The sequence below is a fragment of the Amblyomma americanum genome, chromosome 3, assembly GCF_052857255.1.
Source record: "Amblyomma americanum isolate KBUSLIRL-KWMA chromosome 3, ASM5285725v1, whole genome shotgun sequence".
NCBI classification, from domain to species: Eukaryota; Metazoa; Arthropoda; class Arachnida; order Ixodida; family Ixodidae; genus Amblyomma; species Amblyomma americanum.
In genome coordinates, this window is record NC_135499.1 from 164,383,364 (window position 1) to 164,399,226 (window position 15,863).

The 15,863-nt window shown below is 45.5% G+C and overlaps 1 long non-coding RNA gene and 2 pseudogenes across 3 annotated transcripts; all 3 read right to left on the reverse strand.

Annotated features, from left to right (window-relative positions):
* Positions 1–625: 625 nt before the first annotated feature.
* Positions 626–14,442, reverse strand: LOC144125339 (uncharacterized). Of its 2 annotated transcripts, XR_013313369.1 has the most exons (4): positions 14,143–14,442; positions 13,814–14,046; positions 2,531–2,719; positions 626–1,797 (listed from the first exon to the last, which is right to left on the reverse strand). It is a non-coding gene; the product is annotated as an uncharacterized LOC144125339 (long non-coding RNA). The 2 variants fall into 2 exon arrangements; XR_013313370.1 differs by lacking the exon at positions 13,814–14,046 and having other exon boundaries at positions 14,143–14,382.
* LOC144122820 (uncharacterized) lies at positions 2,726–5,520 on the reverse strand (annotated as a pseudogene).
* Positions 9,203–13,724, reverse strand: LOC144125338 (uncharacterized; annotated as a pseudogene). Its single transcript, XR_013313368.1, has 2 exons — positions 11,462–13,724; positions 9,203–9,472 (listed from the first exon to the last, which is right to left on the reverse strand). The product of XR_013313368.1 is annotated as an uncharacterized LOC144125338 (transcript).
* Positions 14,443–15,863: the final 1,421 nt, after the last annotated feature.

A 15,863-nucleotide genomic window follows, 5' to 3' on the forward strand; every position in this document is an offset into this window, starting at 1 on the left:
TAAGTTATTTCAATCAATCAATCAATCTGCGCTGAAAAACCTAAACCGAAATCGCTCAGTATAAATAATGCGATAATAAATTTTTTACCGTACATATATGAACCGCGGAGCACGAATCCCGCGTCCTGGGCCAATACGCAATGTTTGAAACAAAGAACACGCCAACCAAAAATTTGGTGTCTCCGTCCCTCTCATCAACTTGGTGGAAGAAGCAAATAAACGTTGTTAAAAGCATATTGGAGACAGTCATACCAAATAAGCAAATTCCGCATAGCTAGCTGCCCCGCCGCGGTGGCTCAGTGGAGGGCGCTCGACTACTGAACCGAAGTTCCCGGGTTCGAACCCGACCGCGGCGGCTGCGTTTTTATGGAGGAAAAACGGTAAGGCGCCCGTGTGCTGTGCGATGTCAGTGCACGTTAAAGATCCCCAGGTGGTCGAAATTATTCCGGAGCCCTCCACTACGGCACCTCTCTCTTCCTCTCTTCTTTCACTCCCTCCTTTATCCCTTCCCTTACGGCGCGGTTCAGGTGTCCAACGATATATGAGACAGATACTGCGCCATTTCCTTTCCCCCCCAAAAACCAATTATTATTATTATTATAGCTAGCTGGAAACAGAGTATGGAGAGAGAGAGTGAATTTTATTGATAAAGAGAAAGGAGATTGTATGCACATAAAATCATTCAGGCCCATTACGATAACATCTGTTTTATACCGGCTGGCAATGATGGCGGTGAAATTAAAAATGAAGTCATGGGTAGGCGGTAATATGATACTTGGAGAACTTCAGAATGGGTTCACAAGGGGCAGACCAGCCGTGCCGCACTATAAGGAAGGTTCTCATATGCGCCACAAGATGGCGGCTCTGCTCTATCTGGCAATCATGTAATAGCAACCTGGCGTCGTCTCACGGCCAGCCACTACAGATAGCGCGGGATGCATTTGCATGCGTAGGCGCATCCCCTTCGCAGCTGCTCCGCTCGCCGCGGAGTTCAGAGTGGCAGGAGATCAGCGCCGCCCGCCGGATAGAGCGCAGCTCGCGCGCTTGTGGCTGAAAGACGTGAGACACGATGTTGTGGACAGTATAATGACAACTGTGGGTTTAATGCATGAAGGTGAGAAACTGGTAGAGAAAAGGAGGCGAGCACTGCCAAAAAACCGCCGTAAATATAAAAAAATGCATCTAGCAGCATGTGTAACCTGTCCTAGAACGTGTGACACCAAAGCTGCAGGGCGTATCCTTGCATCTCTTGGCGACGACGTAAGCAGCAATTGTTTTATGTTCTTTTTGTATCTAGAAGAACCTGGTAGTACATGTGTGCACGTAGCTGCCATAACGTACAGTACACCTTCTTCAGCTGTTTCTGATTTGTTGTACACAATCTCATTTGTGAAGACACTATTTTTTACTTTAACATTTAGACTGAGATATCTAACACTGGCCCTATCATTTAGGAATTCGCATTGCTTCAAGCATTATTGATTTTTTCGATACCTTCAATCACGTAATGCACAACGCAAACTCCACCAACTTATAATTTACATTTGCATTGCACTGCAATAACAGTGAGCCTCACTATTTTTTGGTGCTGGCTGCTTTGGCGGCTGTGTGAGGAACTCTGTGCAGTCATCGTTGGAAGATTTTTGGCTGCTGTCATAATTCGACGTGTCACTTTCTGAAGTGAAATCTTCGAGCTGCTTGGCGGCCGCCGTGACCTCTTCACTGGCTCTGGTTCTGATGTCAGGTCCGATTGATCTTCAGCTCTTAAAGCCCGTCTGCGTGCGACTTCATAGCTATCTGCAAACAGAAAGTCAGTAGCAGTATATAGCAAAATTGTCTGACAATATTGGTGCATATGCATGTATTATAAGGTGCACAAACAGCAGAAAACAAAATACAGGTGTAAAAGGGTAGCTTATTAAAGTGTTGTGCATTTTAGTGGCTCTAGTGAATAGCTCCAACCAGTAGATAAGTATCAGCCATACTAAACGTTATGCATCGCCTGACCTAGCAGCAATACAGCACCATCCATGGCCATTGATTTACAGACATACGCACAACAAAACATGCAGGTGTATGCACCAAGCCTCAAGCAGCAACTGAGCTAGGCTATCTTGCACCCAAGTTTTTCAGAACGCAGTTGTGCAAATTCAAAACTTTTTATTATTTTAAGAAGTGCTCACAAGCAGTATTCTGAAGCTCTCGCTACTGAGGCATGGCAATGTCGGATGCAAGCTGAAACACTTTGGCATACGTGGTAGTGCACTGTCTGCACATTTCACCATAGCATTTGCTTGTCCAATCTCAAATGAAATTATAGCTGGGTGCCTTCATGTTGCCACTTTTTCACTGCTCTCTAGCAGGTCGCTGACTGGTCACTGCCAGGTTGCACATAAAATAAGAGGAAGCTAATTTGGCATGAGAAGTCTTATTGGCTTCTTAAGCCAGGAAGCTTTTAGCAGTGTTGCATTCCTAGATAGCAAAAAGGCAATCTTTGATTAATGACATTTTTATCGGTCTATATACTTACCTGTGTTTGAGAGTACTCTGCCAGCAAACTGTTGCCACTGTGTCTCATGCTGCCTTTGGTGCTTGATGGCAGCATTTACTTTTGCCGAACTCTTGAATGGTGGCCGGAAGGCTATGTTATTATGCACCCAGGCTGATATGGTATTGCAGCAATGTCATTAGAGTCTGTGAAGTGTACTGCTGAGAACATCTGAAAAGTAAAATTTAGACCATTGTCGAAAAAGCTGTCAAGTGAAACAATTAAATGTCGTACTCTCAAGTATTTTGTTATATTTAATTTGTGCTGTGCTGATACAATGTTTTTTGCTCCTCTTGCTCACAGGCCCACTGTGGGGGCGTGGAATTTCTTTTTTTTAACCGAAATTTATTGCCCCAGGGCATCAATGATGGGTGAAGGTATGATGAATGATGTAGTAGAGATTAAATGAATGGAAAAAAGGTTAGCTGATTTGATGAAGTCCAGTAGAGAACAATGGTACTGTCCTTGCATCCAGGCAATGTATGAAGCAGGGTTGCTTGGTGAAAGACCTGCTACCATCAGGTGCCGGATCCTTGTAGGCTTGAGAGCTGGGCAGTCCCACAGTAAGTGATGAATGTCGGCCTCAATGTCTTCATGTTTACATATCGGACACCCTGGCCGAGGAAACAATTCTCGGTACTAAGTGGAATTTTTTTTCGTAAGTAAATGAGAAAGTCGCGAGCACAGCAACATGAAGATTGTGTAACCTGAATGTTATTTGAATTGAAAGAAAGTATGCAACCTAACATAAGCAGTGTCTGAACATATATGCAATCCCTTTGCAAAAATGTGTTCTCCAATGGTTGTCACATTGCATCATTAAACAGGGATACTGCAACAGGTCACAGCAAATTGTAATACCCCTTGTGCAACACTTTAGCTGCAAAAATGCTCTACTCTTCATGTATCGTCAGTGACGTTTTACAAGATGCTTTTATGTGCCTGTGGCCAACTGCACAGAGAGAAAACGATGTTTAGCTAAGGTTCCTAATTTTCTGGGCTTCTGTGCCGTAAGTTTCCAATTTTGATATGTGAGAGCAAGGAAAGCCCCCCGCATGTTAACACATGCAGTGTTTCACGCAGAAGGCGCGGTGTATTTTTCCTGGATAGCCTAAGGTCACTGAGAGGTTGTGGCAATGTGTTTCTAGGAACGGTCTTAGAAAACTAGCATGTTTACCTGTGTTGTAGATAGTGTCATTTTCTGAGTAATCATCACGGCACAATGTCATATACATCTTATGTGTGAGAAGTGTGAGGTTCAGCCCCAGCACTGTTAAGGAGCCACCAGTTTTTGCAGCAACATGCCTTGCCTGGTGCTGATTTTTTGGGGTGATATGCTTGAAAATAGGTCTTTGAAGTCATTTTGTCCAACAAATGCTAGACACATGTGGCCCCATGTGGAAACTGTCCTTGTATTAGTGGGATCAGCCAAAATCCTGCTGCTGGTGCTGCTATTGGGAACTATCTTGGAAATCATTTTCATGATACCTGCTTTAATTTTTTGTAGCGAAAGCTACACTAGGCTAGTAGAAGCGAGTTTCATCGTGCTTGTCCAGAGCCACAACTGCGCATGCGCGTAACCATGGAAAGCAGCTACGCCATTCCACAGGTGTTCCGCCGCTGCGCCGACTTGTGACGTCACGTGCCTCATTATGCAGCCTCACTGCGCATGCACAAACCATTCGTGGGTCACCCAATGACTTGTCAGGTACGTGGTGCGACGTCCCAGCAGATGCGCGCACCAGCGTGGAGAAGAGAAGAAGGGTAGTTTCTGCACTGCACATGCGCACGCCGCTGTGGAGAGCTGACCAAGTGGAGCAGGAAAGCGTCTGCCGGCATTGCATGTGCAGGGCGTGAAAGTGGGTTCTGCATAGAACGCCGGTAAACTTTGATCGTTCAACGGAGCGCTAGTTGTGTTCAATGCAATGCTCGGTCACCCTTAGCCAAAGCTTTCACTCCACATTCAGTTCAGCAGCGTTGAACCTCTCAAATTTTTCTTCATTCCGCGCAGGAAAATCTCCTAACCATTTCCTTTGAGGCTGTTTCCTTTAAAATAGCAGGAGAGGCAGGAGGCTGTCCAGTAGATTTGGAAGATGGTCCATTACGTGGCAGTTATCCTAGCTGGGCATTTAGAAACTGTAATGCAGCATGTGAGGAGCATTAAAGAAGACAATATCTGTGTCTGTTCTGCGTGTGTCTGATAGTAGTGTTACAACAGAGCATATAAATCACCTTACAGGCGATGGGGGCCAAATTAAGTCATGTGCAGGAGTGGCATGACCACAAAACCATGTTCGCAAGGAAAACGACAATACTTTGATCTGACCTGCTGGACAGGCCACACAGCATTCGTGGGCGAGAGGCCAGAAGCCTTGTAATGATGCAGTTCAGTTGTGTCTGCAATGCCTTGGTGGAAGTTGGTGAGCTGTGTGAAAAATCTGCCACAGATCTCAATGTCTCCGTCATGGGACAGAACATTTGTTATTGCAACAACCACATTGCCATCTTCCATGAGAAGGCAAAAATCAGAAGTATTAATTTCAACAGCCAAATCTGGTAGAGTAATTTTGCAAAATTGTTCAGCAGTGAATCTTGGCAGTGTAGGGCCAGAATCGTGTGGCTTGTGCAAACTTGCTTGACTAACTGGGCATGCTCTATAGGGAGCTGATTTCGTTCATAAAGGCACTTGCCATTTTGTTGCAGTGGCCAGTTTGTTGACTTCAGGTTCTGCTTCAGTTCACCCAAGAAGTTCTCGAAGCGAAATGCAGAAAAGGAATCGATATGTCTATACTTCTTCACATCAGCAAAAAGGTGCACTAGAGAATGTATGTTATATGTATGTATGTGAAGCCCCGGGTCCTATGAAAAAGGCTCAGGAGGAAAAGCTTGAGCTTGTTTGTGACGCTGTTCAAAGGCTCGAGGCTAGCCACGCGAACATCCTTGAAAGTGTTAATAAGATCCTCACCATTCATATCGACTTGCAAAAGGATATGCAGTCTGTAATTAAACGTGTACATGAACTTGAGCTCAAAAACCAGACAAGTTCAGACCTGCTAAATGAATTTAAGTCTTTAGCTAAACGTGTGGAAGAACTTGAAGTGAGAATCAGTCAACACGTTCATCAGAGGCTTCCACGAGCTGCACTCATGATGTGTCTAACATTCATGTAAAAATTCATGATCTGGAAAACCGATCACGCCAGTCCAACATTCTTTTCTATGGCGTTCCTGACAAGGATAAGGCTGAAACTTGGGAAGACTCTGAACGTCTTGTTAACGAATTTTGTTCTGATAAACTTGGTCTTACTGTATCTTCATTACCCCGGGCTCACCGCATGGGCCGTTTTTCAGACGACAAAAACCGGCCTATTATTGCCAAGTTGTTCAACGAAAAAGAAGTTGAATCTGTCATGAGTAGGGGCTACAAGCTCAAGAATACGAACTTCAGTATTTTATGCGATTACTCTCAAATTGTTCGCAATAAACGCCGCCAACTATACTCACGTATGCAAAATCAGTAAAATCAGAAGGTGACAAAGTGCGTTTGGTTTTTGATAAACTGTATATCAATAGTGTGTCTTATTTCTGGGATAATGAAGCCAATTTGCAGTGCGGGTGTCTCAAGAGTGATGCAGACCGTCCAGTACTCAGATATTGGCAGACAATCCACCCTTGAGGTCACTTGCACAGCGCTGTGCTGTTTTGGGTACAAACTTCCTCTACCCCAACATAAGAAGTGTTCTTTCTAAAAATGTGGCTCTTTCTTCACTAATCGATTCGTGCTGTTCGTCGATCATCGCGCTTACCGAGACGAGACTTGGTTAAATTACACGATTCCTGACAATGTCCTTTTCACCTGTGATTCTGAATTTAACATATTTCGTTGTGACCGCGTGGGCCGTAGGGGTGGTGGTGTACTTCTAGTAGTTAAGAGATCACCGCTTTGCTTATTGACGTCGCGTTGTGCCTGGAGTCAGTGTGGGTTCGCTTGCAATGTGGCCCTTCTGTTATCATTATTGGTGTAGTTTACTGGCCTCCTGACATGAGCACTTCATTGTTAAGTGAATTTTATCGAATATTAAGCGAACTTGCTGTTCGGTTTCCAAAGTCAAGCTTCTTGTTGCTAGGTGATTTTAACTTTCCGACGATTAACTGGTCCTCACTATTTGCTCCAACTAATGAACTGGTCCTCACTATTTGCTCCAACTAATGATCCCGAAGCTCGGGCTTTCGTCCAGTCTAGCCTGGACTTCTCATTGCAGCAACTAATCTCTGAACCCACGCGTTGTTCCGCCACTTCTGCAAATGTTCTGGATCTTGTCTTAACCAATAATCCTTATCTTTGCTCTAATATTAATTACGCTCTTAGAAGGACTTTTGGATCATTCTATAATCACCGGAAAGATTAATTTCACGCTTCATAAAAAAATAACTCGCAAGAAACAAATCAGGTGCTACAACCGAGCAAACTTCGATGAAATTAACGCTGAGATGACAGTTTTTGCTGAGGACTTCCTTCTTGATTTCTTAACACGTTCAGTGGAGGACAACCGGAACCTTTTCAGCAACAAACTTGCTGCACTTATCAACAGATATATACCTGTTATCAGTATACCTCACACTAACACCGCGCCCTGGTTTAATAGACACATGTGTCGCCTGAACAATAAGAAAAAGCCTATTTACAGACGGACCGACAAAAACAGGCACTCTGATTTCTGGCAACGATACAAAAAGTGCGATAAAGATTATCAGACGGCGCTTAATTCTGCTCGTCGCCATTTCTTCACCCACAATTTACCATCAATGTTAAAGAATAACCCTCATAAGTTCTGGCAGACGATCAACCCTTAGAATCATCCTGATATAACTCTTACCAAGGCAGCGCTCCTGTGGCTGCATGCGCACAAATTCTTAACGACGCATTCACACCAGTCTTTACCCGAGAAGAGGTTTATTCAGTCCCTGCTACTACAAATCATTCTAATACCTCAATGTCCGAAATAGTTATTAGCAAGACTGGTATCGTATCTTTACTAAGGAAACTTAAAACGACATCAGCGGCTGATCACCTTGGTTTTAATAACAAAATACTCAAGAACTCATCTGAAGGTATCCATCGCATCTTGTCCGCTATTTTTTTGCAATCCCTTTCATCTGGTTTGGTTCTACGGGAATGGCGCCTAACTAAGGTTGTGCCTATTTTCAAGTCCGGTGATCGTTCTTTACCACTCAATTATCGACCAATTTCATTAACTAGCACGATTTGTAAACTCAATGAACACATGATTCATTCACAGGTTTTTAACTTTTTAGAACAAAACATCATCTTTAAATACCAACATGGCTTCCATAAAAGGTACTCGTGCGAAACGCAACTTGCTGGTTTCATCCACAAACTTCATTCATCTGTTGATGCTGGAATTCAAGTTGACTCCATATTTCTTTATTTTTCCAAAGCTTTCGACAGGGTCCCTCACAACCGGTTATTAACCAAATTAACACTTCTTAATATTCACCCTCTTGTTATTGCATGGGTTAAAGATTTTCTCTGTTCCAGGTTTCAGTTTACCAGTGCCAATAACCATAACTCGTCTCTCAGCCAAGTACATAAATTCTGGTGTCCCACAAAGAAGCGTGCTTGGCCCCTTGCTTTTTTTATATTTATTAACGATTTACCTAACTCTATTTCTTCCCGAATCAAACTTTTTGCCAACGATTGCGTAATTTATCGCAAAATTTATACTAACGAAGATCGCCTAGCCTTACAATCCGACCTCGCGACAGTAACAGCATGGTGCTCTGCTTGGCTTATACAACTTAACCTTTCCAAAACAAAATTTATGCCTTTTACTAACCGAATCTCTCGATTTCAAACAGCGTATTCTTTAAATAACAGTCCAGTTGAGTTGGTAACCACGTATAAATACCTCGGTCTTCACGTTCATTCAGCCCTAACATGGAACCACCACATTAACCTTATTCTTGCATCCGCTAACCGGTCATTAGGCCTCTTAAAACATAACTTAAAGCATGCTCCCTCTCAACTCCGATTACGTGCTTACACCACTCTTATTCGACCTAAAATTGAATATGCTTCGGCTATTTGGGACCCTCATCAAGCATATTTAATAAATAACATCGAATCATTGCACAATCGCGCAGCTCGTTTCATCTTCTCTGATTATTCACGTCATTCCAGCATCACAGCCTTGAAGAAACGCTCTGATCTGCAAGATCTATATCTCCGTCGTACAGTGGCACGCCTATCACTTTTTCATAAACTGTATCATCACCCAACGCTTCATAATGACTTTTTTTCTTTACCTTCCTCCATTTTTGACCGCCGTGACCATCCGTTTAAAGTTCAGCGCTTGTCATGCCGTACATCTAACTATGCGCATTCATTCATTCCACGCACTATAACCAACTGGAACACTCTCCCTTCAGATGTTGCTACCACCACTGATCTGGAGAAATTTTATAAACTAAACTCTGCCACTACTTCTGCGTAACATCTTTTTGCACAATATTAACTTACTAGTGAGTTGAGTTTCCCCTTCCGGTGGCGATGAGAGGAAACTACTTGATGATGAAATCGGGGTTTCTTGATGACCCGGTGGTTCTACTCGCAAACATTCACATTACTCAAGGAAAGGAGAAGGTTAACTATTTATTTACAACATAGGTAAAAAAACGAGAAGAAACAAAGCAAGGAGAAAACTATTTACATGACTAAATCGTGGATCAGACGAATTCAGCCGTATCTTGTGCGCCCTCGAAACCTCGTTGGCTTCAGGCCTCTTAAGACGGGCTATGCCCGTGACGGCGCGGCGTAAACGAGGACGTCGGCCGCACAAAGGGGAGGCAGGGACGGGACGGGCCCCTTTGTTGGGGACTTCCGGCCTCACTGGAGCGGCCTTCCCTGCAAACACAATATCGAGTTCGCGGAAAGGTCAGCGAACTCCACACCTCCCAACCAAGAATGTCACGCGGACACTTGCTGTCAGTGTGACATAAAAGTCCAGCCACAGTTTCCCGGAACAAAATTACACACACGCGCGCACATGTATGCTCAGCTGTTCAATCAGTCCACAAACACGCACACACGCACGCACATTGCGGTTAATTCAATCCTCACAAACAAGGTTAGGACACCAATCTGCACATTCCAGAATCCACCATGTCAGATCGGTGCACCAAATTGGCAGAATGATTTCTAGCCACCTACATCTCGAAAAAGAAGAGGTTTCCTTTTAGCTTTGTCCACAAGATTGGACCAAAATTCCAATTTATCCGGCACGGCGCCGGTTGTGAAGGCTACCGCCGTTATCGGGTCTACATCGTCATTTTCATCAAAAGCAACAAAGCTCACCAGCTCCCTGCATTCTACCAAGATTGCTGCTGCCATCGTGTCTGCGTTCTCTGCCTCTTTGAATTTCACAGTTGGGATAGGCCTGTCATCGGCAATTTGGCCTGCAGTTTGACATCGTGTTTCAGGCAGTGCTAGCTGTTTACAGCGTTGGCGGCCGGTGTCCTCCTCAGAGAAGAGCCTGCCCTCACACATTATCGTTTTACGATCACCTTCGCCGCCGAGCTTGCACATTTCTGATGATGGGGCAGGTGGCTCTATGTGGAAACCTGCAGGAATGGAGGCATTGCCTACATCCACCAGTGTCCTATCCGCTGCGAAATTCCTTGCAGCTGTCCCTGTTAGCTCCCAATCTGATGCAGAAACATTTGCAGCTTCGGGACCTGCCTGAAGCTCCACTGAAGCCTCGAGTCTGTCTCGAACAGATTCGTGCGAGCTTCTGAAATGCTCATCGCAATCTGAGCTCTGATGTTCTTCATCTGGCTGGTTCTTTTCTGGCTGCTCTAGTACCGAGTGTGTTTCCGATGTTACTAGCTTCCCTACACCTTCAGCTAGATCTGTCAGCGCGCACAGTGTCAGCACCGACTGGCAAGACAACTCATCTTTGGCAGCTGGATTACTATCTACAGCGAAGAGCGTTCTCACTATCAGATCCGCCTTCTCCCCGTCCTCGACCCTTAATGCTGCGTCGGAGTTAGCGCACACTGGCTGGGGTACGATGCTGAGCTCTTGTTCGCGAGCAATACACTCATGTGTCTCCTGGGTCTGGTCTATATTGGGTTGCTCTGACAACATGTTCGTCACAGGAGTGACTAACGCTCCTATGCCTATCTCTTCTGGTGCGACACACAAGATTAGGCCCTGCTGTCTGACCGCTTCAGCTTTCAAAGCTGTAGTCATCGGCACACACGACAGATCAGCGTCCGCTACCTGGAGAACCGCATCTTCCTGTTTCCTTTCTTCAGAGCACTCACCCCTAGAACGTAACTGAATTTGGTCTCCTGTTAATTTTATTTCAGTCCCTGAATCCACACAGGTTTCAGTACTCTGACCTTCGGTATGCAAGTCTCCGCATGCCGGATCATCCATCCCATCTGGTTGACTGACCTTATTAACAGTCATCTCCGACTGGGAATGTAGCTTATCAGGCGCCAGTATCTTTACCTGAGCTACTAGTTTGCACACATCTGCCCTCACCGCGGGAACATCTGGTTCTTGCTTTGAGTTCGGACAGTCAATCATCGAATGTCCAAATTTCATGCAGTTATAACATTGAACTGCTGCGAATAAGACCTCGCTATCAACTTTCGTCCCTTGCCTTAATTTCAACTGCATCTGTGCAAGTTTTCTCTTTTCTAGCTCAATTTGGAGTTTCAAATTTTCAATTTCACTCAGCTGTTCAGCCTCCTGCTGCTCAACACGTCGCATCCTGCCCTCCTGATCATACCGTACGGCAGCCATCTCCGTTTTCCGTGCTATCGTTTCTAGCACTAAACACTACACCGACATGGTGAATTCGGAGAAAGCAGAAAGGTCTCCTACCTTACTGGTGATGACGACAGGCTCCTCGATGCGGACGACTTGAGCTCTGGATCTCTCAGCAGCTCGCTGACTTCTGCCTCGTTTGACTGGCTTGACTTGGTCGCCTGGTTACTTTTCAGCAGCTCGCTGACTCGAACCCGTTCGATGTGGACGCCTGGTTCTTTTCAGCAGCTCGCTGACTCGAACCATCGATGGCTTGTTGTTGCCCGGCTCCTTCAGCTCCTAACTGACTTGAGCCTCCGACGTCCTCTCGAACTCGACCCGTGATCCTGAAGCTTTCGACGTCAGTCTTGCGACGCAGCTTCACGTTTTCTCCTTTAGGACAACAGCTTGTCCACCGACTTGTTCTTCTCACCTTCCGTCCAATGCCTTGAGTAGAAAGAAGTTGCGATCCTGTGTCGACTGCGCCAGTTGAGTTTCCCCTTCCGGTGGCGATGAGAGGAAACTACTTGATGATGAAATCGGGGTTTCTTGATGACCCGGTGGTTCTACTCGCAAACATTCACATTACTCAAGGAAAGGAGAAGGTTAACTATTTATTTACAACATAGGTAAAAAAACGAGAAGAAACAAAGCAAGGAGAAAACTATTTACATGACTAAATCGTGGATCAGACGAATTCAGCCGTATCTCGTGCGCCCTCGAAACCTCGTTGGCTTCAGGCCTCTTAAGACGGGCTACGCCCGTGACGGCGCGGCGTAAACGAGGACGTCGGCCGCACAAAGGGGAGGCAGGGACGGGACGGGCCCCTTTGTTGGGGACTTCCGGCCCCACTGGAGCGGCCTTCCCTGCGGACACAATATCAACGAGTTCGCGGAAAGGTCAGCGAACTCCACATAGTGCATCAGATTTTTGTTTTTATTTCTGTTATTCATGATTCTCGCTGTTTTATTTTCATGCCCTTGTGGATAGCCATTGTATAACTTGTATTAACTTTACTCTGTTAATGTTTCTGTGTCTTAATTGCCATTTATGCTTCAATGTTTAATTATGTCGGTTTTGTATTTTTATTCCGATCCATATGCTTTTATGTTTTTTGTTTGTAGTTTCTTGAATTTTTGGATTATTTATTTATTTTGATTCCTGTCCCCCCCCCCCCCCTATGTAATACCCTCAAATTGAGGGCCTTTACGGGTATTTTGTATAAATAAATACATAAATTCCTTCACCATACAGGCTCTCAGCGTCCACAACAAATTCTCTGAGGAGGTGCTCTGCTGCATTTAACTTGGATTGGCAAAGTGTGGGGCATGCCAGGATGGACAGTGTTACACTAAGCTTCATGAAATAATTGCGGTAGCACTTCTCAATGTTGTTCTTCAGTACTGCAGGACCAAAGTAGAAGAGGAATTAAGTTTCTAAACTCGGTAGCTTTCTATCTCAAATTCACAGAGGCTTCTTAACTGGCTTGCGGGCCATTTCTTGAGGTGCATATTTTTGCAACTCCATTAGCATTTCTGAAATGGCAGTCTGAAGACGAGCTGGCACCTTTCCCTTGTGTGGCCCTCCCAGCATCCAGTAGTGAAGCCTCCGCATTGCACCTAAACAGACGAGGCGCATGTACTCAAGTGGGAAATCATTCACCATGCCAATCTGCAAAGCAAGTAGTGGAGATTATTGGTGATGGTGCTCTTTCTGCTGTTTGTTTCACAAAGATTCGTTTGTTCTTAGTGGACACCCAACTTCTGGGAGGATAACTTTCCTGGCTCTTGTGGAAAAGGTTCCCTCCTGAGTACATTTTTCGCAACTGTAGTATATCTACCATGGCCCTTGATACACTTCAAAAAAGCCCTCGCTGGTGCATCACAAATAAATGCATTCAGTTTGACTGCGCACTTTTGTCCACCTTCACTTATTCCTTCTGTTTGCAGGGTACTCATCTCAGCAATGAAATCAAGATATTCCTGCACACTGTGGGTTTTTGCATTGCCTACCAACAAATCCATGACAAATGGCTTCAGCTTGTCATTTTCTGCAACTGATGCCAATATGGGCCAGAACTGTTTTGTTGAACTCTTCGATATGGGGAGGCCATGCATTATGTTGACCGGAAGTGAAATTGTGTCTCCAGTGATGCTGTCACTGGTCATAATTTGTTGCAAGGTTGTTTTGATTCCAAAGTAGTGATACAATCCAGATCCTACCTCTTTCACGTCGCAAGACCTTGGCATTCTCAGGAGGGTTCTCGCGTCACCAGGCAGTTCAGGGTGGCCATGACTCTTTAATACTTTGAGAAACAAGGTAAAATTTGACATGCGCAAGCTCTTGTTTGTCAGTTCGCTGGCCAAGCTTGGCTGTTCTTCACAATTAATTGTGCTAAGTATGTTATCACTAATTCCTCCAGCCTCTGACCTGCAGCTAGGTTCTACAGAGTCGATGGCTCCTGACTCATCCAAAGCATTTGGAGCTCCGATGTCAAGGTTATTGTCTTCAGCCTGTTCTCCAGCATTTCCGCTCCTTTGTGTGGAATGCAAGGCGGTCGGAAAGATGCGTGCAAGATGGTCTTGAATACTCTCGGCTACTCTTCTCTTAACCTGCCTCTGGCGCCTACAGTGCTTCATTTTTGTCTCCAATGGCTTGGTGCACTGTGTAAAGAAAAAAGACAGTGCCCAAGAGCCAACTAAATTTTTTTTCAGCTCGAAAAGAGCCTGCGTCTAGACGACGACCAGAAAGGCACTCACATCGCTGGATGCGGTGTATGCGAGCTTGGACTGATGTGCTCCTAGTGCAGCAGGACTGCAGGGGACGTCGCCTTAGATAAGCTTCAGGGTGTAAATAATATTTAACACAGCACCGACACAGATTGGGGAGAATGGCACAATGAAACCGTTAACTGAACCGCGCACCTGTCGCTCATCGCGTCGCCAAGGTTCTGGGTTTACAGAAAATTTCGCCCATCGCCCGGAAGTACCGTGCGAGATTAGCCAATGACGGTAGGCCTTTAGGGTGCGTAAGTTCCGATCCGTTTTGCGCGCGAAAGTCGTTTTTTTTTTTTTCAGCGGAGCAACAGCCGACGCATCCCTCACCATGGCAGCTATGCAAGAATTTAATGAAAGGCTTATTAATGAAGTTCAAAAGTAAAGGGTGTTGTGGTGTTGTGGGTATGTCCTACACGCACTATAAGTCGCATGAGCGCAGGAATGTCGCCTGGCGCCTCATCGCAGCGTCCCGCGGGCGCGCTTTTCTGCGTCACGTGACTTCATGTAGTCGACTAAAAATAAGTTACCGAAATATGTTTTTTAATGTTTATTGTGTTTTATCTTGTATGAAGCCTTAAGAGTGTTGTTCTACGCGTTAATTACCGCAAAGTGACTGAACGCTGAAGCTGCCGCAATCGAGCAACACTGAAAACACACCGCTCCGACGCCGAGTCCCGTCGCTTCGTGCGGTTTGCGCCAGCGGCAGCGATGGGCGACGGCGGCGTCATCGCGCGACGTATCGCGAAGGAATATCGCCTCATGCGGTTACCGCTTTACTGACAAAGTAAAAATAAACGGCTAAAAATTAAGAAGACCTCGGAAGAATACATCAAGTGCAAAAATCAGGTGGTCTTTATGACTGCTGCAATAAAAATAAGTCCTTTAAACTATTTTGGTGGTGCCCCACTTTCGGACTGCTCCAGACCAGAGGAGGCACTGTCCAGAACACGACCTAGGTCGTGGTCCAGACTTATGATCCTCCTCTGTGTGTCAACAACCGGGCGACTGTTTTCACCGGTGTTGCGCTCCCACGTGCTTTTCCTTTTTGTTAACTGCGTTCAGGTGAATAGCCACCCGATTCTTGGCCGATCCCCCAGTGTGGGTATGTGCCATCTTTTGATAGGCTAACAACAACAACAACGACTGTTCTCGTGACCGCGACACGCGAGCAACGCATGGTCAGCGCCTCCTCTATTTTAGAGGATCTAGGCGCTGGCACAGACCAGAGAAGGCGTTGAGGTAGTTGAGGCGTTGCACGGACAGGACTTTTCGCGGTATAGTGTTCCGTTTTGTTCTACTGTGCTTCGGTGAATGATAAGTATAGTGCCGGAAGCATGTCAACAGCGCGGAATGGGTTTACGCCTGCATGATAGATGTTGCTTGGTGGGTCGGTCTACAGTGTCGCCGTTGTCCAACTCCAAACATAAGACAATCGAGGTTCGCAGTGACTTCTGCCAAGTAACCACAAGGAATGCTGTGCATTCGGCCGACAAGTGTGTGCTTCCTACATCTTGCGATTCGTGTATTTAACTGCTTAGCTTTTGCGTGTATCAGTATAGTGAGTGAGGATCATTTTTCCGTGACAGTGAATCGGTGCTTTCAAGCGCGCACAGTACCTGCTACAAGCGCTTACTTTTATGCTACTGAATGAAAGTCGACGCGCAAGGTAGCGTACGTGTTTGCAAAGCGTAGCTCGTTTTCAA